This window comes from Pipistrellus kuhlii, unplaced genomic scaffold, assembly GCF_014108245.1.
Source record: "Pipistrellus kuhlii isolate mPipKuh1 unplaced genomic scaffold, mPipKuh1.p scaffold_m20_p_11, whole genome shotgun sequence".
NCBI classification, from domain to species: Eukaryota; Metazoa; Chordata; class Mammalia; order Chiroptera; family Vespertilionidae; genus Pipistrellus; species Pipistrellus kuhlii.
Genome location: NW_023425416.1, coordinates 12,894,868 through 12,920,516, shown reverse-complemented (window position 1 = coordinate 12,920,516; position 25,649 = coordinate 12,894,868). Strand labels below are relative to the sequence as shown.

General features: G+C 43.4%; 1 protein-coding gene across 6 annotated transcripts in view; it reads right to left on the bottom strand.

Moving 5' to 3' along the window:
- The window catches only part of ERC2 (ELKS/RAB6-interacting/CAST family member 2), an 876,217-nt gene extending 865,958 nt beyond the window's left edge, over nt 1-10,259 (bottom strand). For all 6 annotated transcript variants that reach the window (XR_006741074.1, XR_006741075.1, XR_006741076.1 and 3 more), the window contains exon 1: nt 10,124-10,259. The gene's annotated coding sequence lies outside the window, so the exon portion shown is untranslated. The remainder of the gene's footprint in view (nt 1-10,123) is intronic.
- Between the last annotated feature and the right edge of the window lie 15,390 nt (nt 10,260-25,649).

Below are 25,649 nucleotides of genomic sequence, written 5' to 3'. Positions count from 1 at the left end.
CATACATATAAATTTAAATTTTATATCTGGAAAAGGGCCAGATGATTTTGAAACATATCAAGAAACAAAGATCCTCCCAAATAAGAAGAAAGCTAGTGGCAAAGCCAGAAATGGAACCTGGGTCTCTTGACTCACAGATCAGTGCTCATATCTTTCTATCCAAAAGAATCTGCTCTGAAGTTATTCTAAGCAACTATTCATGTTGCTGAACTCAAGGGGGCCCCTGCCAACATATTCAAAGCCTGGGTATGAAAAGACAGCTCTTCCCCAGACGTAACAAAAAGGGGGAAAATGTCCCTTGTGTATCCTGGCTAACTGCTCCATGCTCACAAGCCTGGTGAGCAGCAGTCACTGAAACTCAGTCATCTTTGTACCCAGCATCAGACAGAACCTATTTTCAACAAGCTCGTAAGAATGGCCAAGCTATCATCTCATTCACTACTCTACCTCCTCCTGCTTCCCATGAAGACGGTTCTAGAATAAGATATCTAATGAACCAAAATGGGAAACAAAGAAGGGGTAGGAGGAAATTTTACTTTAAAAGCAAGAAATAACACAAAAGAAAGAAAGAAAGAGAGAGAGAGAGAGAGAGAGAGAGAGAGAGAGAGAGAGAGAGAGAGAGAGAAAGAAAGAAAGAAAGAAAGAAAGAAAGAAAGAAAGAAAGAAAGAAAGAAAGAAAGAAAGAAAACACATCAAGAGCCCAATGTGAAAAGGAATCACCAACACTGCTCCCCTAGCATCCTGACCTTTGAACCATAGTCTTGCTCCTCCAGGGGATATCAGTTTGAAGCTGGCTGGCAGGAAGGCAGTATGACTAATCTGCCTTAAACAAGGCACAAGAAAGTCATCTTGTGTCACCAAGAAAACGACCAAGGATCATGATACCATCCCAACTTCACACCTTCCAAAGCCACTCAACCTTCTACCTTCAGAGCAGAATTCCCCAACCCCCGAGCAGGTCCCAGACCCCAAACCCACCCACAATCACCTCTGGGCCCACAGAAGATGAACTTCCCACCTCACCCACATCCACCTTGTTTTAGAGAAATCCACTGCCTAAGAACTAGTAACTACAGTGCATGACTAGATTCAATTTCTTGCATAAATCCCTGCCCTTGTTTGCTATAATTAGCCATACTGTTCTAGTGGAAAGCCTCTCACAGTTTGCTTAAGGATCTGAGAGTATTCCGAAAGAACAGACACATTACTCAACTCCCATTCAAGTTCTTGTCTTCTAAGCCACTAGAAAGTTGCCTTGAATTAATAGTTTGCTTTTAATACATTTACGGGGAATGCACTTTGCTGCCTGCAATTCATTCATACTCAAATCACAGAATGACAACTACCTTTAGGGGTAGAAAGCGGTAAGGCAGGAAAAAAGAAGGAACACTATCAGACAACCCCACACATGCCACAAGATACAATATAATTAAGTGAGCAAAATGTAAAGTCTGAAGAGCCAACCATGACAAAGTCAAGTGTCTGGAAGAAGGCATCTATGAACCCTGCCACTGGCCTTCCTGCCACAGGTATATCCCAGAGATGCCCTCTGACCCAATCCATATTCCTCACTCACTGGAACAGCAATCTCACTGTTGATTTTCAGGAAAAAGTCATCACTTAGCTCCTTCCTGAAATTGCTGGCTCTCTCTCTCTCTCTCTCTCTCTCTCTCTCTCTCTCTCTCTCTCTTTCTCTCTCTCTCTCTATTAATTTTGTTAAGTGCCCAGTAGGTGCCAGCAACTAGAGATTTCCTGGAACTTCAAAGCAACAAATCTGGAAGATACAAGTGGAGAAGGAATGTCGAAAAGGTTAAAAGCAGAATTTGAGGCACAGCCCTGGAAAACAGCCTAAAAAATCCACTGGGATAGAACTTAAACTTTCCCAAAAGAGGGTTGACAATTATATCAGCAATTAAGCCAGTGAGGTAGTAGCTTTGAGTATAAATCACTCGGAGTATAAATAGGCCCTAGTTGTGAAAGAGAGAGAGCCTAAATCTTCTTGTCATTGACTGGTAGGGCTCAGCTGTTACTTCTGTTGTAATCATAAAGTCACACACTGCTCCTACTATGTCCAACAATAATTTAACAAACTTTTGAGTCAGTTAGGACTCAAATTCTGGCTCTAAGATAGCACTAACTTTAAGTACATTCTTTTATTCATTCATTCAACATATATTTATTAAGCATCTATTATGTGTCAGACACTCTCCTAGACACTGGGGATTCAGCAAAAGGCAAAAGCTCTTGTCTTCATACAGCTTATCAAATTCTTTGAGCTTTAGTTTCCTCATCTATAAAATCTGAATAACCTACCTCTATGGACTATATGAAATAGGGCATAAAAAGACACTCAATAAATGGTGTCTTTCACAGAATACAGAGCAAACCTATCCAGGACCCCCAACTAGAGTATAAGCTACAAATGAGGAACTATCTATAATATCTACATAGTAGATACTCAATAAATATTTCACAGAGCAATAAATAAGTATTCAATCAATAGTAGCCATTATTATGGTAAATGTTCATCATTACTCTTCCCCAAGCTACTGAGGTTCTATTACCTAAAAAGGCAACAGGGCATTAAAGACTTTTTTAAAAAGAAAAGCAAGATGTGCCCTGGTCAGGTAGCTCAGCTGGTTAGGATGTCATCTGATATGCCAAGGTTGTGGGTTCAATCCCCAGTCAGGGCATATTCAAGAAGCAATCAATGAATATATAATAAGTGAACAACAAATCTCTCTCTCTCTCTTCTCTCTCTCTCTCTCTCTCTCTCTCTCTCTCTCTCTCTCTCTCTCTCTCTCTTCCTCTTTCTTTTCCTCCCTCCTTCTCCCTTCCTCACGCTAAAATCAATCAATCAATAAAAAGAAAATCAAGGTGTATTCTACCATATATCTTCAGACTTCTACAACATGAAAACAAATGTTATCAAGCACAGATATTCCAATTCAGAGACTCTATCGGTATAAAAAACCTGCATGGACAGCTATTGTAGATGCCTGCCTTCTTCTTTCCGAAGCACAAAAGACAAGTTGGCTTGGCTTTAGGTTGATCCCAAAGACACTTACAAAGTAAGTTAAATAGAGTTCAGCAGATATGCTAAAAGATTATCATCAGTAAAGATAAGCTAAAGAAAAGTGCTACATAAACAATCATAAAATTCTGATGAATTCAAACAACAAAGGTTTATTTCTAGGTCACGTTATAAGTCTGATATCAGCTGATTGAAAGCTTTGCTCATGTAGTGACTCAGGGACCCAGGCAGACAGAGACTCCATTTCAACAGGTGCTTCCTCGACCCTCATGCAGTAGAAGAGAGTGCTGGATGGTCTCACTCTGAAAATTAGGTGTTCTAACATAGAGGTGACACAAGTCACCTCCAACATAGGCCCGGAAAGACAGGAAAAGCGGCTGTGGGAACCTTAAGAGTCTCTGCCACCGATGACAATAAAACACAAAAAGCTGTGGAATAATAAAAGGATTTATCCCAGAGAATGTTCTAATAAAACATCTGTACAGCTCTAAGGTTCACATAATCCTGAACCTGGGAGGCTGTGTCGGATCACTTTAGAACATTGGCCTCGACATAAAGATACCTCAGACAACATAAACTTGGACGCTGTATTATTTCCAGAGCAACTCTGGTTGTTTTTAAAAAATATATATTTTATTGATTTTTTACAGAGAGGGAGAGAGAGGGACAGAGAGTTAGAAACATCGATGAGAGAGAATCATCGATCAGCTTCCTCTTGCACACCCCCTACTGGGGATTTGCCCACAAACAAGGTACATGCCCTTGACCAGAATCGAATCTAGGACCTTTCAGTCCGCAGGCTGACGCTCTATCCACTGAGCCAAACCGGTTTCGGCCAACTCTGCTTTTTTCTATAAATATACTGAGGGTCCGGGTAGCTTTCATTTAGGGAACAAAAAAAGGGTCTACAGCTGAAAAACATTTGAAAAACCACAAATGTAAACCAAATCCTTTATTTTACAGATTAAAAAAGTAGAAAGAATGGCGGGGGGGGGGGGGGGGGGACAGGAAATTAAAGTGACCCCACCTCACCCCAAAAAAGCTCCACAATGTTTAGCAAATGTAGAAATAAGTCCACTGACAGAATGCGTTGTTCCATTGCACCACCCTCTGGCTTTACTCTTCATCTCAGCTACCTTCAATTGGCACAAAGGAGCCAGACCTAGACCAAAACCATGTCATAGGGGTTCGTCAAGGGTTCAATATATGATATGGATGATAAGTAGAAGTCCCCACCCTACTGCACTAAATAATAACTCACAACCTATTAGCAGTTCTCTGTATTACCCATTCCCTACTTTCTGGCAAATGTGAAGCCATTAGTAGAAGTTCAGACTAATCTTCAGGAGACTCTCATTCTTGCTCTCAGATTACAGGTTAATAGCTAACTATGATATGTGTTCACTCAATCCCATTTCCTTATGGTCCCAGCTTTGCTTCATACCCAGCTTTTCCTCCACCTTCATTCACACTAAAGCATTGGGTACCACATACTTAAGCTCAGTGATCCCAACCTCCAGTCTCCACCATTTTCAAATTATACTTGCTAGTCCATGAAATAATACTCACACTTTTCAACCTAGAATACAGGTGTCTCTCAGTCTTAACCCAGCCTATTTTAGGGAACATCATCTCCACTGTGGTATTTATCCTGTCCAGCCAAAAACAGGATGAGTCTCCTCTCTCTCTCTCTCTCTCTCTCTCTCTCTCTCTCTCTCTCTCTCTCTCTCTCTCTCTCTCTCTCTCTCTCTCTCATCCTTGGTTGAGGATTTAAAAAGGAAAAAGACATAGCAATGAATTCTAGATCTTGTGATGGTTCCTTAATCTGAGTTGTTATGTTCTCACTGAGAAAATAAGTTTGAGAACATCTACCCTGAGAGGCTCCTGAGAAGGTGTGTATCAGTAAGGATTAAGTTTGCCTACAAGTAACAACTGGTAGTTTATACATAAGGGATTTGTTTTATGCACTAAGTACAGGAGAAGGCAGTTTAGACAATGTCATCGAGACCAAGATCCTTCAAGGTTCCCGTTTTCTCATTCTTAATACATGGTTTCTTCTTCTTGTTGTAGTTGGCTGCTGCCCCTCCAACACTGCACCTATGTTCCCAACAGCAACAAGCAGAAAGGGGCCAAAAGCTGTGGGCATATACCAGCCAAGCGTGTCCTCACTGAGCTTTCAGGAAAGACCCCATCAACAACACCCACTCACATTCCTATAAGACCTGAGCCACTCTAGGCTATAAAGGAGTCTAGGAAAGGGAGATAGACATATTCCCATCTCAAACAAAGCTGGGGTTCTTTTAGTTAGAACAGAATAAATGTTGAATAGCCAATCAGCAAGGTTAAATTAGATATTTTATGTAAAGTATTAGGCACAGTAACCTCACACATAGTTAACTGTTCAATAAAAGTTAAACTATTGCCTGACCAGCGAGACTCAGTGGTTGAGCATCAACCTATGAACCATGAGGTCTCAGTTTAATTTTTGGTTGGGCACATGCCCAGGTTGCAGGCTTAATCCTGGTAGGGGCATATAGGAGGTAGCCAATCAATGATTCTCTCTCATCATTGATGTTTCTATCTCTCTCTCTCTCTCCCTTTCCCTTCCTCTCTGAAATCAGTAAAAAAATATTTTATAAAAAAGTTAAACTATAATTACTGCTATTATTGTTATTATTATTCAACTATCTTACCCTCTAGCCAAACGGAATAACTTATTATATCCAGATGTGCTCCTTCCATGGCTATTATATCCACCCCTCTAACTGTATACCCAACACTACCCCTGCTTCAAGGTCCATGAAAATGCCATTTCATCCACGGAGTCTTTCCTGGCACTGCTAATAAGAGGTCCTATGGTGCAGGACCCACATCAGATAAAAACTTCTTGGAATAGTTTAAGAAATTCTGATACATTCTTCTACCTGTTTTTACAGTCTAGAATCAAACCTGATATGTTTCTGAAGTGCAAAAGCTAAGCAATTAGGTTCATACGTCATAAAGCTAGGGGACTGAGGGGATAAAAACTGCACTCCCCAAGAATGAGAAGGAAAAAATGATAAAGTTCAGATTATAGTTCATCAAATATTCCCTCTCTACTATGGGCAGAACCTACTTTTACCTATGGATATTGGGGCTTCCCCATGTGACCTGCGCTAACCAAAAAGGTTGCTGATGGAAAAGACATCTGCTTGTGCGATTTGGCTTGCCACTTGAATCCAGTGATCTGCCCTCAGAAGAGCATGCCCCACCCACGTAGCTGCTATCCCTTCAGCGTGGGCCCCAGAACCAAGTGGAACAGACCGGAACCCAGCCTGCAGCCTACAGCAGAGCCACCCCAGCCTCGGACAGCCAAATCACATTCAAGCTGAGACACCTGAGTGTGAGAATAAATGGACCTGTTGCTGTAAGTCAGGGATTTTTTGTTATGCCCCAAAAGTTGACTAATATATACTTTACCATTTGATATATTCTAGCACTTCTAACATAGACATTCGTTTTTTTCTTCACATAAGAAAGAACAGGCTGAAGAATCTCTGCCTTTGGTACACGCAGTGATTTCTATCTTTGGATCAACTGATTTAAATTTATGAGACTACATTACCATTAATATCAGTGCCTTTTTTTGCATTCCATTTGTTCTACTAGCTTTCAAAAAATAAGGAAAATCACAATAAAGTATCACAGAATAATATAAATTGCTAAAACTAAACTTGGTTAGCCAAGTAGGTCTCTCCTATAGACAGCCAAAAATGTTAACTTCTTAGCTGATAAAAGGGGTGAAAGGATGCCCTACAGTGGTCAGCAAACTCATTAGTCAACAGAGCCAAATATCAACAGTACAACGATTGAAATTTCCTTTGAGAGCCAAATTTTTTAAACTTAAACTTCTTCTAACACCACTTCTTCAAAATAGACTCGTCCAGGCTGTGGTATTTTATGGAAGAGCCACACTCAAGGGGCCAAAGAGCCACATGTGGCTCGTGAGCCGCAGTTATAATAGATTGTACAAAGTCATCTCCACCAAAGTCAAAGACTATCTGTTGAGGTGAGTTTGACTTTGACTCCAACACCATCCATCGAAACACATTTTTCAAGATACCTGTTTTTGAAAACCATGACCACTGAATTTCACCAATAGGAAGACATTGATAAAGCTTACATTTTGTGACTTTTCCAACATAGTAAAACAAGATGGCCATATTATTTTAATAAAATAATTTTAAATAAAATTATATTCAATCACTAATGAAAACCAGCCTCTTTGTTAGTGAAAAATAAAATAAACTTCCAATCCCTTAGTGAAAAAGAGCCAGATGAATGATATTAAGACCAAGACCTATTAAAAATTCCAATGAGGGAGGAGAAAGGGGAAATGGGAGATATCTGTGATACTATCAACAATAAGAAATATATATATATTCTTTTGAAATCCCAATTGGAAATTTAAAGTATCAAGTAAAATGGGAGAGTGGGTTTGGTTTTGTTTTACCTTCTTTTAAGTCATTATTACCTTGGGAACCAAATTTCCATTGGGCCAAAGCTGACACACTAGAAGCATATAAATCACAAAGTTACTAAATGTGCCTATTTAGTGGAAGCAACAGCCTTCAAAGTATCAAGGCAAAGAGGACAATTCAAAGGCCAAGGACATCGCAATGGCCTCTTAAAAGAATAGGCCATATGTATGCTGAGATAGCTTACACTTCAGACTGGACATATGCAGACCACCCTACCAAAATTTGAACTCAAGGCCATCGCCAAGGTCATCCACTCTGGGCTCAAAGAAACCTGGGCTCAAATTCTCACTTTCACACTTAGCTGTATCAAGATACTTAATTCCTTTAGTCTTTTCTATCTAAAATTTGGGGATAATAACAGTAGCTACCCTTCATAGAGGTACTGCCAGATTTTAAAAAGATAATGCATGTAAAAGTACTCAGCAAAGTGCTAGCACATGAAATAACAATGATAATGATAATAGTAAGAACACTACCTTAGCAAAGCCGGCTCCTACATGAAGACTGTCCTAATCAGTGAACTCTGGCCCATAATCTGCTCATGAAATGCTGAATGCACAGGTCTGTATTCACATCCAGGGACAGCTTCTATGAGGTGACAGCTCTCTGGATCAACCAGCAATTCTTCTACTGAATTCAGGCAGAAGAAGGTTGAAAAATAAGCTTTTCGCTAACAGAAAATTAGGAAGGATTTGGTCCTTCTGCCCACAATCCATCCACCCATAAAAGTCTTTGCTAGTGAAAGCCGTGTTTCCATCATTACCCACACACCACCACCCCTCCAAACTGTGCGAGGCTTTTGTGAAGCACAGAAGCAGACGGACAAGATGGCTCACTTTCTAAGCAAACTCACCTCAAAGGCAAACTCTTCTACTCTCCAGAAAGGATCTGGCTTGACCCCACTGCCACCTCCAAACGGACATCCAAACTGGAAGCGAAGAAGCCAGCCCTCACTTCCAGAAGTTGAGGTGCACTGTCAAAACCTAAAAGGATTCCCTTCTATTCGTGGAAATCCTCACAAAGCATGCTTGCCTGCTTCAAAAATATCTCATACATTCACCCATCAGCGCCATGAGCCAACTACTGTAGGCTGAGAGACCATGCGACTTGACAAGGACAAGAGACCATAGGAGACCAAGTGCCACACCCTTCCCGAGACAGCTCAACAGTACACCGTGTCTCTTAGAATAAAGGGAGAAAAGTCTAACCCCCCTCACCCATTTCATTCTTTACACAGACCCATTTCCTTTGCATTTTTAAATCAATGGCCTGAGCATCCCCAACTACTACAACTAATAAAAGGGAGGGGGGAAGGTGGAAGAAACAAGCAGGAGTCCAATTATACTTGCTTCTTCCAAGCCCCTTTGGAAGAGTTTTCCTCCCGCTTGTCTGCCTTTCACAGCCGGAGCCTCCTACCTGGTGGAAACCAATGGTTAAGCAAAACCACTGATTTTTAAAAAGCCAACCAGGAAACTAGCCATGACAAGTGGGAACGGCCCTCCTCTCCCGAGCGCGGATTGGCTCCTGGGGTTTCACGGTCCCCGTTCTGCCCGCCTCAGTGGCGGGCGCGGCTGTCCATCACGCGGGGCGCTGACAAGTCGCCGCCCCGGAGTGAATGGTCTTTCCTCTGGCCGAGGAGGCAGGTAGCCGCCTAGGATCAGGATCGCCCCGCTCGCCCCGCGCGGACCCTCCCTCTCCGGGGAGGAGAGCGGAGGGAGACCCTTCCGTACAAAATAAATAAGACAGGGCCGACCAGAGAGAGTTTACGAGAGCGCACACCAACGCACTCGTAATCTTCCCTGTCCTAAAATGATCTTTCAAAGGCTTGGATGGTAATTTTTAAAAAGGTAAAAAAATAAATAAAAAATAAAAAATAAAAAAAGCACAACCCTCCAAGTACCCCTTTTCTATCTTGGATAATCCCTAGAAGGTGACGGGGAGGGAAGGAATGTCGTCCAGGTTAATGTCACATCGTATTCGTTTTCACACACCCACCACCGCCCTCTCCCCTTCCCCATGAACCCGGCTTCATTTTCCAGGACACGGATTTTTTTTATTTTTTATTTTTTTAAAAAAACACGCTCCCCCTCGGAGTCCAGGGAGGCAGCCTGGGAGGGACCCCACCTCCCCCGGTGAGGCTGGGGCTGCACACCTTCCCCTACTTTGTTCTGCACGAGGTTTCCCCTGAGACCCCTGCCCCGCGGACACCCCACCCCTGGGGGCCAGAGTGGGAGCCGGAGAGCAGGAAGGCGGCGGCGGCGGGACTGCGGGGGGCGGCCCGGCCGCCGGAGGGACGCGCGCCGGGGTGAGCCGTGCACTTGTTCCAGCCCGGGGGGGGGGGGGGGGAGGTCTCCACGAAGGCAGCCCCGCCTTTAGGCCCCCCATCCTCTCCCCCCGCCCCGGAGAGCCCCCGCCGAGGCGGCGGGTGCACCCCTCCGCTCCCCCCGATAACGCATTGCAGCTCCCCAAGAGTGAGGGGCCCGCGATGCGAGAGATGCCGCCGCCGGGGCACGGGCGCCCCGAGGGAGCCGGCACCCCGCGCCCGCCCGGCCCGGCGCCGCCGCCTCACCTTTCGGGTGCTCGCCCGGGGCCGCCCCACATGGATTCCTACAACCTCGCGTCGCCTCGGCCCCGAGCGGCCGGGAGGAGCCGGAGCCGGCGCTAGAGTGCGAGCTTGCGAGCAGGAGCGGGAGGTGGAGGAGCAGCAGGAGGAGGAGGAGGAGGAGCCGGCTGCGGGGAGGGAGTGAGAGAGGGAGGGAGCGCTCCGGGGCCCAGGCCGGCGCGGGGCCGGGCGGGGCCGGGGCCGAGGGGGCGGCGCCCTCCGCAGTCCCCACGCGCGCTCGCGGCGCTCCGCGGGCCACCGCCGCCGCGCCCGGCCTCTCCCCGCGGCCCGGCCTCACATTCCCAGCATTCCCGGGGCGCGGGGGGGGGGGCGGGGGCCGGCGCCTCCGCGGGGGGCGCGGGGAGCTCGGCCGGGGCGTGGGGCGCGCGGCGGGCGTCTCCGGAGCGCCTTCTGCCCGGAGGCCGCTGTCTGGAAGCGGCTGGTCCCCGCCTTCTGTGCCTGATGCCCCTCCCGAAAGCTGCCAGCCGCTCCCCGCCTGGTCAGGTGGCCTCGGCGGCGACAGGGGCAGGGATGGCACTGGGCGGAGAGGCTGCAACTATCTCTCCGTGTATGCTTTGGAGTTGGGGGTCGAGGTTTCCACACCCCCGCACCCTCCCCTTAGCTTAATCTTCTTTAGGATGGGTGAAGGGATTTCATAAGACTTTTTAAATTGCTTGTTACCCACCCCCCACCCCAAGGAAAGGAGAGAATGGAATAAAGGGAGCAAGAAAAAATACATCATCATCATCATCATCATCATCATCATCATCACCATCATCACCATCATTCATTGAGTACCTCTTCTGTGCCCTGCAATGTGTGTCTTCCCATTTAAGGAAGAAAGATAGTGTCTGAGTTCATTCATACACACACACACACATCTCAAGGTGAGTAGCAGGAGGAGTTGGAAATGTTTTTCATTGGAAAAAGCTTCCACCCAATAAGTCTGGAGGTCCAACTTGCTACCATTTTGTATTAGCCAGGGGACTCGACATGTCATAGGTGTCTCCAGATTTGGTCTCTCACTGAGAGTCCATTCGCAGGCCTAGAGCAGTCATCTCCTTCCATTCCTGATGAGTCTGCTTCCAGCAATTCCAGTGGCCAGATAGGACTGTCTCCTGCTGGGAAACTCAGACAAATGAAGCGCATTTAGCCTTGGGATGTCTGGGCGAGCTGAGTATGGAGTCAGCCCAGCGACTGTGATGACTCTTTTCTCCTGCCCTGATGGGAATTCAAATATTAAAGGAAGGAAGTGGGTGCTGAAAGAGGAGGAAGGTGCCTGTCTGTTCCAGCCCAAATGCCCTGTTCCTTAAGCCAGTGGTCGGCAAACTCATTAGTCAACAGAGCCAAATAGCAACAGAACGACTGAAATTTCTTCTGAGAGCCAAATTTTTTAAACTTAAACTTCAAACGCAACTTCTTCAAGATAGACTCACCCAGGCCGTGGTATTTTGTGGAAGAGCCACACTCAAAGGGGCTGAAGAGCAGCACATGGCTCACGAGCCTTGGTTTAAGCCTTCCTTTCACATTATTGGTATTTAAGGTTTTTCACAGATTCACGGCCCCAGGGGTCTCTGCACTCACCCTCTTCTTTCCCTCAGTCACCAAGAAATCGGCACTCATTCTGTTGATCCAGATGCACTCCAGGAAACCCAAGCTACACTTGTTGTGTTTAGTTCCCCATGAACATTCTAGACAGCCTGGGCTGGAAAGGCTTGATATACTTGTCAAGAGTCCTTTGGCATGTCCTAAGATCCCATATCTTTTGAAATGTGACCGTGTTTATTGAGTACCTCTCTCTGTGCAGCACTTACATTTTCTCAACCACTCTCACAGAAACTCTATGTTTACTGTCTTTCAGAAAAGTCAGGTAACATACCTTGCTGAAAATGTGTTTAAATCTATGCCTACCATCCACCAGTCTTGTCCACCCATTCTCTTAACCTTTGATCCATAGATTCTAAACAAGGATCCTTGCCAAAACCGGTTTGGCTCAGTGGATAGAGCATCAGCCTGCGAACTGAAGGGTCCCAGGTTCAATTCAGGTCAAGGGCATGTACCTTGGTTGTGGGCACATCCCTAGTGGGGGTGAGGGGTGTGCAGGAAGCAGTTGATTGATGTTTCTAACTCTCTCTCTCTCCCTTTCTCTCTGTAAAAAAATCAATATACATTTTTTTAAATAAAATAAAAATAAACAAGAATCCTTGTACTCCCTGGTGACAATGTCTTGTTTATATGCTGTGTACATTTTCTCCCAGAGGGAAGATCTATGGTTCTCAACAGATTTCTTTCACATTGGGTTCTTGAAAAAATTAAGGATAATCACTTCAAGTATTAAGCAACTTTATGTAGTAGAACAAGGATTAGAAATTTTAGTGATATAAGTCATCTTTACCCTCTCTAGGACTTAGTTTCCTCATCTGAAAATTAAAAAACTGAACTAAAGGATCTTAAGATCTCTTCCAGAGCCAACATTCTCTAACTGTGTGTGTGTGTGTGTGTGTGTGTGTGTGTCTCAAAATGCTTACAAGTAGCCACTGTAGATTCTCACCTTTGAGGATAAAAGATTACAAAACATGCTATGTTTTATTAAACCTGTTGTATGGCTTCAGGATTTTTGTTCATGTTTTTTCTTGTTGTTGTTCTTCATTTATTTGTTTTACTTTGTTTTTCACATCTTCCTCCATCGTGGCAATCCCTTCTCCAACAAGTCAGAGGAAGCACACTCTTTTATGGCAGATATTTTTCCTCACATATTCATTCATTCATTCACCCAACAAATACTTACTGAGCATCTACTCTGTGTTGTCCTATAGGTTCAGAGCCCTCGCCCTCAAGGTCTGTGCAGTACAGTAAGAGAGAGAAACAAGAAAAACGGGCATTACAATACCTCTTACAAAGGGACGAAGCTCTGGAACTGTAGGAGCCCACTGGAAGGACAGCCAACCTTTTCCCTGAGGTTCAGAAAATGCTTCCCAAGGAAATGTCTTAAAACTTGTCTGCCACATCCAACTTTCCAGCATTATCCTGTGTTCGGCCCAGACCAGCAAGCAGCTAGAAGAGATTGGATGTCTGGTGGACATCTGGCCCTGGGTGAGTCCACTGTATTTGAGACTGGGCCATGAGAATAGGTCAGCCAGTGGATACTGAATGGTGAGCTTGTAGACTGTAGTGCCTAAATCAGAACTATGGCACCCAAAACCATGATGATAAAGTCATCGAGAAATGAGCTCTAAGGCTTTTGCCAAGCAAGCTGGTCCAAGAGAGGAGAGTAGACAGGTATGTTAAACCTTATAAACCTACCCAGAGGGTTGACTTGCTAGCCAAGTAGGCCTGTAACTGAGCACTGGTTGAAAACAGCTGTTTCAGTTGGACATTGATGCAGGGTCATAAAATAGACTGCAGCAACTACTTGACTCTCTTTTTCTTTTTTTATATTTTGTTCATTATGGATATTTTGCATTCATTCTTAATTCAGCAATTGCAAAGAAAAATATTTATATAGCCCATACTATGTGCTAGGACCTGTTATAAGCATTTTGTATGTATCACTTCACTTATTCCTCACAATCACCCTTTAAGATACCATTATTATTTCTTTTCTTTTTTATAAATATTTTATTGATTTTTTACAGAGAAGAAGAGAGAGGGATAGAGAGTTAGAAACATCAATGAGAAAGAATCATCGATCAGCTGCCTCTTGCACACCCCCTACTGGGGATGTGCCCGCAACCAAAGTACATGCCCTTGACCAGAATCGAACCCGGGACGCTCTATCCACCGAGCCAAACCAGTTTTGGCCCATTATTATTTCTATTTTACCGATAAAGACACTAACGCACAGAGAAGTAAAATAATTTAACAAGGCCACACAGCTAGGAAGTTGCAGGACTGAGATGCAAACCCAGGTGTTGGTTTGCAAACTGGCCCCCTTACAGGGAGGGACTGAAGAGAAAGGCAGGCCCCTGCAGATTGGTAGGTGGCAGACTTCATAAGCAAGGGAACTCACATACTAGGCTTGTCTTGAGTAGCCAAAAGCCCATGGATCTCCGCGCCAGCCCACCAGAATCTTCTTAAAAAGTTTACGTAGAGGCCTGATTCTCCCAAAAAAATGCCCATGGCAAAACATACATTCCAAGGACAGGGAAGGGAGTGAGGAGCCCTGGGTTCCCAGGTCTAACTCCTGGGTAGCTAGCAATCACTGTCCTCTCATTTACTTCCTCCAACATCAGTCAGTCAGGCTCCAAAATCAACAAGGCAAAATTAACTGGACTTGGTGAGTGATTGGATGTGGGATATGAGGCAGGAGCCAAGACTGCTCCTAGGAGTCTGATTTGGGCAACTGGATGGATAATGTGGCATTAACTAATACTGGAAATACAAGTGGGAGGCACAGGTTTATGGAAAATTTATAAACAACTTATGGGTTCAGTTGAGTCATTACACATTTGAGGTGCCAGGAACCTCATGATGGAGATATCTAGAAGGTGATTATCTCACTGTGCTTTGAGGTCAGATGAGAGATATATGATGAAGACAGTGTATGGGAGTCATCATATCTGGCAATTTAGAACCATGGGCATGTCTTAGTAACTAACCCAAAACAGTCACTGGCCGTGGGAAAATACAGTTAGATGAGAGACAAAATCTCTAAACAGCTCACAATTATCTGTTCTCCTTAGGCATAAAGTCATTTTGTCTCAGGGTAGATTTTAGTTCAAGAGAAACATCAATAGTCTGCTATAAAAGTAAAAAGACCCAAATAACTACCCATAAACAACCCCCTAATAGGAAATAATCACCTGACACTTATGAAGCCAACCTATTGGCTTAACTAAAGGAATTCTCTTTGCCAGGGATGTTTTAAGACCTTTGTAGCCTTAAGCATCACAGCAAACATTTCAAAATCCAGCATCATCAAAATATCTTTTTTTTCTGTGGAAATTTTTGAAAGATTTTCAACATCACTTTTTATTATTTAACTAATTCATTTTATTCACTATTGGCTATGATTTGTCCATAATTATTAAGCATACTTAAGAATTATTGGGAGAACCATAGCCAGTTTGCTCAGTGGTTAGAGAGCATTGGCCCTGGACTGAAGGGTGGCAGGTTCAATTCTAGGCACATCAGTCAGGACATGTGGGAGACAACCAATTGATGTGTGTGCCTCTCTCTCAGTCTCTCCCCCTCCCTTCCACTCTCTCTAGAAATCAATGGAAAAAATATCCTCAGGTGAGGATTAACAAATAATAATAATAATTTTTGTGAGAAAGAAGAAAATTCAACCAACAATTATTTTCAAATGAAATGAAATTTTTATAAATATGAAAAACCTTAATATTATGTTTTTTCAAATATTTACAATTAAACATTTATTAAGTCCCCACTTACAGTTTTCTGTAAATCTGCTAAAATGTTGATTAAATGTTCATACAACCTAAAATGCCACCAACTTCATGAGTAGATATTGTTGCAGTCGTTGGGAATTCCTTGCTCTGCTCCTGGAAAGATGGGGCAGATGGCCATGTTCAGCCCTGAGCCTGGGCTGTGTCTATGTGGTATTTTCCATGAGATACTGCTCATCCCTACCGCCTCCTCTTCCTTCCAGTTCCCTGTTGTGGCTACTTAAAGGTAGTTTATTAGCACATTTTAAATTATGCTAAAAGCTGTAAAATTAAAAGGACTTTTTTTTTAACCAGGCCAATTTTTCAAGAACAACTTTCAGATGGAAAAGGCCCCTTGGAAGCCCTCAAGGAGAGGAAACACTACAGATTCAGGTTTTAAAACCTTCAAAATTCTGCAGGCTTGCATAGGCCTCACCCAGATCCTGGCTCTTTTTGACCTGGGCTTTTGGCTACTAAAGCAGTCAGATTCTAATATCGCCATGCTTTCCTTCTAAAGAGCTCAGGGCATCGTAGAGAGTTAAGCTATTCTAGAAACCTCTGCAAGGTTCTTACCTTGAATCCATTTGCATTTCCATCCATGCAGATGCTGAAAGGACCTAGCAAAACTTTTAAGTGAGCTAATAATGGGATTCATTACGTGAGAGAAAAATAAAATTGGGAAGAGGATGTTGAAACATGAAAGATATTTTTGAGATATCATTCACATAGCAAAACCAACCTTTTTTCAGTTTCCCCCCAGTGGCAAAAGATTGGCACTTAATAGCTGTGTGTCTTCAGATAGTTTCTTTACCTAGAAAATAAGGGTAGTTCACAATTTCTTCCTAATGTGGCTGCGATAAGGATAAACTAAAACCATGCAGGCAAAGTCACACATAGGAATGGTGGCTTCTATGCCCAAAATACTGATCATGTTAGGACAGTGGTTGGCAAACTCATTTGTCAACAGAGCAGCAAACCTCGGCTTGCGAACCATATGTGGCTCATGAGCCACAGTTTGCCAACACTGTGTTAAGGCAAAGAGTGACATTTCCATGTAATATTGTCATGAATTTTCAATGAATACAATGAAAGCCCATGCAGGATAAGGGTAAAACTAACCTTCAGTGCAAATTTAAGAAGGAACCAAAATCTCAGTAACCAAGGTAAATCTTACCTTAATATGAACATTTTGGAAAACCAATCAGCAAACCACAGCCCATAGCTGGCAGCTTGTTTTGTAAATAAAGTTTTATTGGAACTTCTAAGGAACAAAGGAACAAAATGAAAAAGATCTGGAACTTCAAAAGGAACTTTATGCCCTGAAGTTCCAAACATGTCATATATTAGGGCTGCTTACTCACAGCCCACTTCCTGAGGATGCACTGGAAGCTGCTGAGCAAGCCTGCCTTCATCTATTATCTGCACAGCCTGGAATCTCTCTGGGCAGGAGACAAGCACCTGCCCAAAGGGTGGGTTCCCGTTTTGAGAGAAAGGGTAATAAACCATCTGGAAATGTTTCTTGGGACCAAAAGGGACTTAACCAAGAAGCCTAGGTCCACAAAATACCAGCTTTAGGCTACTGATGTGAAACATCACTGAGATAAATGTCTAAATGCTCTCTGAGTACTCCATAAGCATGAGCCATTTTATAATAATAGGAGAATCATTAATGTAACTTGAAAAGTGGAATCTGCGGTAGTCCTGGGAAGATAAGAGTGATGGGCCCATTAATCAGCCTGTCTGGGGACAGGAGCCAGTGCTAGATAAAGATAGAATGGGAACTGGGGAAGCAGGAGAGGGTGCTGGTTTTCTTTCCAAGCTTGGGTATATATTCTACCGCCTACAAGAAGTTCCACCACTAAGCAATTCTGAGAGACAATACAAAGCTTCTTAAAGTATGTTGCCAAAAATTCATCCATTTCTTGAAACAGGCTTTGGATCAGGTCTGAGAAACAGGGGTTCTTTTTCCAAAAACCACAGACTTAACTATACAATTAAATGAAAAGAAATGAACTTGCTTGGAGGAGAGTAAGAAAACAAGTTATTTTAAATGATTATATATATATATATAATATATATATATATATATATATATATATATATATATACACACACACACACACACACACACACACACACACACACACCCCAAATTGGCCACAGCTTTAGAATGATTGATCCTGGGTTTGATGAATGAGATACATTATCAGCAGAACAAACAAAGAGCTTACTGGTTTAGGACCTTTTTTACTTAACCTTTTAATAAAAACCTTTTTGAAAAGTTTTAGCTTACAAAAACAAGAGGAGTGGGTTGTAAAATAAAATTCAAGCATCCCAGAAAGAAAGTGAATATTGGCCCTCAGAGACAACCTATCGCTTTCAGCAGCCTGGTACTATGTTATATTCCTTTGAATATTTTGAATGTATATTTTAACAAAAACAAGGCCCAATTATGGTGGCTGTCTTTCATATACCTTATCTCCTCCTTCTGGCTTTAGACCTGCCCGTCAGGCTTCAGAAGTGGTCACTTTGCCTTCTCTCCTTGGCCACATCAATTGCTCCGAGGGCTAGACACGTGACCACAGCCAGGCCAATCAGAATCCTTTCCTAAAATTTTCAACCGGAGCTCTGTTCTCTATTCCAAGAGCCTCGAAAATGTAATAACAGAGGTGGTGGCTTCCATGACTCACTCTCTTAGAAAAATTGCAAACACTGAAAAGCAGAGATAAGAGGCAGAGAATCTTGGCCCTGAGAACATTCAGGTCCCTGACTCCATTGCTGAAGACTCTGATGCGAAACCCACAGTAAGCTTGGCTTCTCAGTGAAGTTATTCCCCAAGGTTGCCTGCCACTTGCAGCCAAGAAAACCCTAATACACACACTTTTCTGCTATTTGATTTTATTCAGCTGAAGTTGTGTGTATGGCGGGCAATTTCCATACCAGTGCACATCTCTTCCTTCCTTTGCCATGACTAAATAACAGCCATTGTATGCATGAATGTTTATGACCTTTTCCTAGAGCCAGGAACACAAGGAGGTTTGAAAAGAGATTAACAGAGGAAATTATATTCAGATTGAAGAGCTGCAGCCACACAGGAGTGGTGGTGATTGTTATGTAAATGAGAGGCCAGCTGATGATGATGTTTAAGTAGCATTTATTTCCCAACCCCAAAGGCAGTACTCATCATACCTGCCCGAGGGAGAGGAGTCTGTGGCATATATTATCCCCTCTGCTAGATGACTAAGGACTAGGACTACTTGTCCATTTTCCACCAGACCTAGTACCCTGTTTCTCCCAAAATAAGGCAGTGTCTTATATTAATTTTTGCTCCCAAAGATGTGCTAGGTCTTATTTTCAGGGGATGTCTTATTTTTCCATGAAGAAGAATACGGTACACATTTATTGTTAAATGCAAATAAAGGAAATTTATTACCTGTATACGGTACGGTAGTACGGTAGTTGTCAACACAAACCAGACAAACTGAATCCTACAGTAATAGGATTTACTCATTTATTTACTCATTTATTCAATGACAATCATGTCAACATCTTCTGGAACATCATCATAACAATCCAATTCCCAAATTTCCTGGTTAATTTCTTGTGACTCCATTTCTTTCAGAATCAGTGGACCAAATCTCTCATGTTTAGCCTGGGGGACCTTATTTTCAGGGGATGCCTTATATTTCACTCAGAAGAAAATCTATAAGTAGGTCTTATTTTCAGAGGATGTCTTATTTTGGGGGAAACACGGTAGTAGTAAAGCTGACGTGATTCATTCATTCAAAGGATCTTTAAATCTTTATTTGTTAGAGGAAGATTGTGAGTGACATTGAGAGGAGGTTGCATTTGCATTGGTTGTTAAGGCCTGGAACCGTTAAGTACAATTATTGAGTTTGAATCTGTCTATAGATCTGATACCCAATGCTTCTACCGTGCAGTTTCCAAGACATGAGGCAACTATAATAAAGAACTGTACTTGGGCTTTGTGGTCACACAATGGAATCAAGTCCCAGTCCCTCCATTTACGGGCAATTTACTTAACCCTTTTGTTACCCTTGAAATCGGCTAGTTATTAATGGGAAAGAGAAAAAGGGAAGACCAGACAGTATAAACATATTCCCTGTAAAACACTGGGGGAGGGGTCCAACAAAGGGAAACATATTCCCTGTGTCACCCCAGTAAAGTTGGGGTGACACAGGGAAGGTGCTTGTCAGTTCCACCTGGGAACAGAGTTCATTGCCCAGAATGGGTGTGGCCACTGCAAGGGAGTGAACACTGAGAACATATAATGGTCCAAGCAAAGAAGTTGGCTCTCTTGGCAGGTTGTGCTTCAACGCTTGGTTTTAGGGCCCTTTTGCTCCTGCTTCCTTGCATTCTCCCTTGTGGCCCACGGCCATGCGGACCCCACACGCAGTGGACTAATGGGCTGCAACTAACCTGATGCTGGATCGGACTCTGCTCCAACATGACGTGGGAATTCTGGACACTGGCTCTACAGAAGCCCCAGCTACACTTCGTCTATGACTCAACTAAGGGAAATGGGACTTTGGAAACGCAGGGGTGTCATTCTATGAAAATAAAACTTTCTACCATGTCTCACCCCCCCCCCAGGGGGCTCATTCCAGTGGTCCCCCCAAAACCCCACTCCCATTAGCAATGGGAGGAAATGAGGTCCACTCCCCTCTGATATCCCTTTAAGCCTATTTACTTATTATGGAAAAAATGGGGGTGATTAGTAGTACTTGCCTCATAGATAATTTGAGAGAATTCAATGAGAAATTGCATGAAAATTTCCTGTGACTGTCCTGGGCCCATAGTAAATGCTTTTAACCCGTTTACTGCCATGCGTCCAAAGACGCTTTCATCTTGCTTGCGTCTATAGGTGCTTGTGGCATACAAAGGGTTAACAAATGGAGGCCAACTAATATCCCTTCTTCATAATACACAGTGAATTCCATTGTCAGGGCTGTGTACTGTTTCAAGTTTCCCAACTACCCATGTGACTTTTAAAAACTGTTCTTTGAAAGTTTCAGAACACATAAAAAGCTGGGTGCCGAGACACATTTAAAAAAGCGAAACAGGTCTAAAATAAGAAAGGGATGCATAAATTTTCAAATGTTGGATCTCTCTTTAAGAGCAAAGTTACACTGTGAGTAAAGATCAAAATTCATTCTTCGGTGACCTTGTTCAAAAATAAAGCTTATCGGAGCATGAGGCGTGTCAGATGCTGCCGAGAGTGGCCTAGGCCCTTCGACATATGGCACATATGCTGCGTGTCTGGGTTTTCTTCTTGCAGGTGTTTCGGGGTGAAGCAGGAAGAGGGTCATACATTTGACCACAACATCCACAGCACTCGGGCTTGCCCTGGATCATGTTCCGTCAAGTACAAACAGGCAGAGAAAGGGTCATTTCCTAGATCCTTAAGGCCAATAGTTTGTGAAATAGAATGTGAGGGCCTTTTGAGGCCTCAGGAATTCAAACTAATGTTCGTAGAAAATCCACAGGGGGAACTATTGCAACTTCCCAAGAAATGAGCTCCTTGCCTTTTCTGCTGCATAACACCCTCCTCTCCCACCACTCTACCGAGTTAACTTCTATTTAACTTCAGCCTCAGCTTGCTTTGGCATTTCCTGCAGCAGCACCTCTCTCGGAGCCCTCTGCTAGGCGTCTGTACCAGCAAATCTCGTTGCCTCCTGCACTTCTCTTTCATGGCTCTTGATGTTGCCGGTGGAAATGAGGTTCTTTCATGGAGTTGCAAGGAAAACAGTCTGGGAACCCACTTATGGGAGAATAAGGTATCGTGGTAAGATTAATTGTAGAACCAAAATTGAGGGACGGTCCCAGATTCAGCTTTGTCCCACTGTGAAAGAAGTCCAACCTTGTCTTCTTCAGGTCAAGAACGAAGGTCAAGATCCAGAAATTTTTGGTTCAGTCCATACGAAAGCTTAGTCCACTCCAGTCTTTGTCCCCAGCAGGCTAGCTTAATCTCTGCTCCCAGCTGCACTCAAGCAGGCCCTGCACCCAGGCCTGCCCTTGGAGCCATAGGTGTCAGGTAGCTAGTAGGGCCGCATGGCTGCTATGGAATATGCCAATGAATGGGGTAAGGGTATGGGGTTGGGGGGACAAGAGAAAGAGAGCCCCTTTATTGGGCTGATCATATTATCTTGGGCTTGGGAAGAACCATGCATCCTTTCAAACTAACCAATTAACTTATCAATCTTTCACGAGCTTCTGATGGGTCCTTCCCCTAACCAATCTATCTCTTAGGTTTTCCAAGGTTTTCGCTCCCTTATCCAATCTGATCCTTTTCCCAGGCTAGATGGCGGGGCCCCTGTGGTTGCCATCTTAGTTTCCATTGCTCATGTTTCATAGTAGAAACACCTCCCTCTTGCCATATTGGCTTCCACTGGGCATGCACCTAACAGAGGAATTTCCCCTTCTCCTTTCCCCCCAAACCCATGCGAGGCTGGCAGTTTTCTGGGGAGATTGCAAAGCTGGTCCTTTCTTCCTACATGGAAGAGGAGGAGTCTTAATCCCCTCGGCAGCATAATGTTGCAGTCCCCTGGGAAGTGTGTGAAGCTGTAGCTTCCTAGTAGATTAGGCTTCTTAATGTCTGACTCCCCTTGCTCCCTTCCTTTATTAATATCTACCTACCTACACTAACATTATCATAACCACAATGGAAATAACTGTTTGATTCATGGTCTCAATGCTTTCCACTCACCTGTATGCCCCAATCCCATCAGAAATAGGACCATTTCTGTTTTGTTAACCCTACTGTCATGATATAATAAATACATGTTGAAAAATTGAGAAATAAAACTTTTATTCTATGAATTTCAACTCAAGAGTGGGACCTCTAAAAGTAGCTAATTTGCTATTAAGAAACATTCCTTATGAAAATCTGAATGTCTTTAATCCATGTAACAAAAAAGCCATGTGATGTCATATCATCTATATTCTATGAAATTAATTAATTATTGGTTTCAGGAAAGAAAGTGATAATTATAACAATTAGCACTAGTTGGAAGTATAACTGGCTAGATCCGAAAAGAAATTGGAAGAAACTAAGATAAAAGTAGATTTGCCTCCCTCACAGATGCACTTAAAAGTGAGGGTTCTAGTGATGTTCACCTTCTCAATGCACATGCAACATTTGGTTTTAGCACAACATTGAATAGAAGAAAATTCTGAGTTAGCTTCCCCTTTCCAGAGCCAGCTAAGCCTTTACTTGAATCTTCTCTCTGAGAGAGGACTCACTTATATCACAAAGCAGTCCCTTCTATTTTTGAGTGGTTCAAAGGGTTAGACCACATGTGTCAAACATAAGGCCCGCGGGCCAAATCTGTCCCGCCAGGCCTTGCAATGTGGCCTGCACCGCGCTGTCATCACTGCACTCCGCTGCGTTTCCATCACAATGACAGTTTATGACTGTTCAGTAAACCATTTGGCCTGAGATTTAGGCTGGATTTTAGATTTTGGCCCCTTCTCTGATTGAGTTCGACACCCCTAGGTTAGACCAAAGCATATCTGATTCTAATTCTACTTATCCAAACCAGAATGAATGGATGTATGAGTAAATTAATATTTACTAACTCGGAAACCAAAATGAGGCCTACTGAACTACTTAGAAACATAACAGACCTCTAAGTTTCTTCATTTTGTGTATAAGTTGTGAGCAAGCATGTGTATGTGTGTGCACGCATATATGTGTAAATATAATTGTGTCTTGTCACATCAACATATGGCAGGGGGTTTATACGATTCTGGGTTATTTTTATAACCCTCATTAATACTCAAAGTCATTAAAAATCAACAGACTTAAATATAGTAAAATTAATTATAGATTAAACCCATAGATAATTTTTAATATAGAACAAGAGATGAAAAGCCCAAAACCCTTCTTCTTGAGCACGGAAATACTCCATAAGGAGTAATTCTTTCATTGCTTCTTATTAGAATAAATGCCCACTGTGTCCTGAATCTCCAGGAACATGACTAACACTTGCCTCACCTCGCAATGATTGCAGACGAAGTGTGGGTGGAGGTGTGAAAATGGTGGGTACCGCCTCAGCACTGCCTTCTCCTCTAACCTTACAGTTGAAATCCGGCACACATTAATATGGGTGGCCCTGGAGGCTTTTTCCAACATGTGTGTGAGAATATTAGAGAAGCTCAAATATTGAGTCATTCTTTTAATATTTGTATATATGTATTTTTAAAAATATACCTTTATTGATTTCAGAGAGGAAGGGAGAAGGGAGAGAGAGATAGAAACATCAATGATGAGAGAGAATCATTGATTGACTGCCTCTTGCATGTCCCCTACTGGGGATCAAACCCTCAACCTGTTCATGTGCCCTTGACCAGAATTGAATCTGGAACCCTTCAGTTCACAGGCTAATGTTCTATCCACTGAGCCAAACCAGCTAGGACTATTGAGTCTTTCTTGAAACAGATTTCGGGAACAAGTAGTTTGGTATTTAGGAGACTGTGACTTTGGAGACCAAGAGACCTCCAAGTTCCATGAGGTGTACCTCTAACTCAGCCAGGTGAGCCTGGGCAGTTTATTTGATCTCTCAGTAGACGGGGATAACACCTCTTGTGATTGTTATGAGGATTCCATGAGATAATTCAGAGAAAGCTCTCAGCACAGTGCCTGGCACAGAGTAAATACTCAAAAGTGTTAGCTACATATATAGCCAAGACAGATTTAATCACCAACAGTGACAGATTTAATCGCCAACAGTGTTCTTGTGTTCTAAAAGCCCCCCACCAGACAAATCTAACGTGTAGCCAGCATTGAGAGCCCCCTCATTCATTTTTGATCCAAACATTCACCAAGATTGACAGAACACCTGCTATGTGTGACTAAGCTCTCGTAGCCAATCAATTACATGCTTCAGAAGGAGGAAGAGGGAATTTTACCTAAGGGACTTCCTGATTTGCATGCTGGTTTGGAGGCAGTTGATGGGTGGCTGTTGAGAAGACGAGGAAGAGGGTGACACTGGTCTTGGGAAAAGACTGAGATGGGTGAGGACAGCTTGGAGTCTGTTTCAGATACTGGGGAAGGTCCCACCCTCTGCCCTAGGAAGTCCTATCTGAGTTTTGTGCAGAGGTAGCCTCTCAGCCAGAAGGGATGAAGCCACTACCACTGGGTGTGCGTCTGTGAGACCAGGGGGCACAAATAGGGCTGATTCAAGTTCCAAATCACAATAATAATGGTAACAGAAGCCACCATTAATATACACACTCATGTCGTCAAGCAATTTGCATGTGTCAATAGCAATAGCTGATATCCACTGAGTGCTTACTGCCCACCAGATGCTAGTCTAAGTGCTTTGCAGGCTTAATTTCATTTAACCTTCAGAACAGCCCTCTGAAACAGCTACCATTCCAGCTACACTATAAGAGAAAAGGGGAGCTCAGAAAGGCGAGGTGACTTGCCCAAACTTACAGGGTCAGTAAAGTCAAACTCTGAGTCATCTGCCTCCCAAATCCAAGTTCCTGACCAACCACAGGACGAGACTCTCCCCATCTGACGCATTTGAGACAGCTCCAGAATGTCTATCTATTCCAGCCTTCAATAAGCAGCTGCCTCTGCGGAGGGTGCTGCCACAGGATATAAACTTCTACCACCTCATCATAGAGGGGTATGCTTAGGTGTTCCCATTTTAATTGTCAAAAGCAGTGCTCAAGTAGATCTGGCCATTCAATCTACTTTGTCAGTCTGCAGCTGGTGGCCTGTCAAAGCAAACACTTCAAAAACACCTAAGGCTGGGGATGGGGAGTGTGTTAAGTCTCCAGTGGGGATGAAGATTAAAGAACACATTTCTTCCCATTAAAACATAAAATGACAAACGAACCTCTGCTCCTAGGCACTGGAAACTTTCCCCAGGTTATCAACAGTAATTGTGTTGATATTGCAGTATCTCCATGCTTCTTCTTTGTCTCCATCTATTGAGTTGAGAGAATTCATAATTAAAAGTCACCCTTGCCGAGACCGGTTTGGCTCAGTGGATAGAGCATCAGCCTGCAGACTGAAAGGTCCCAGGTTCAATTCCGGTCAAGGGCATGTACCTTGGTTGCGGGCACATCCCCAG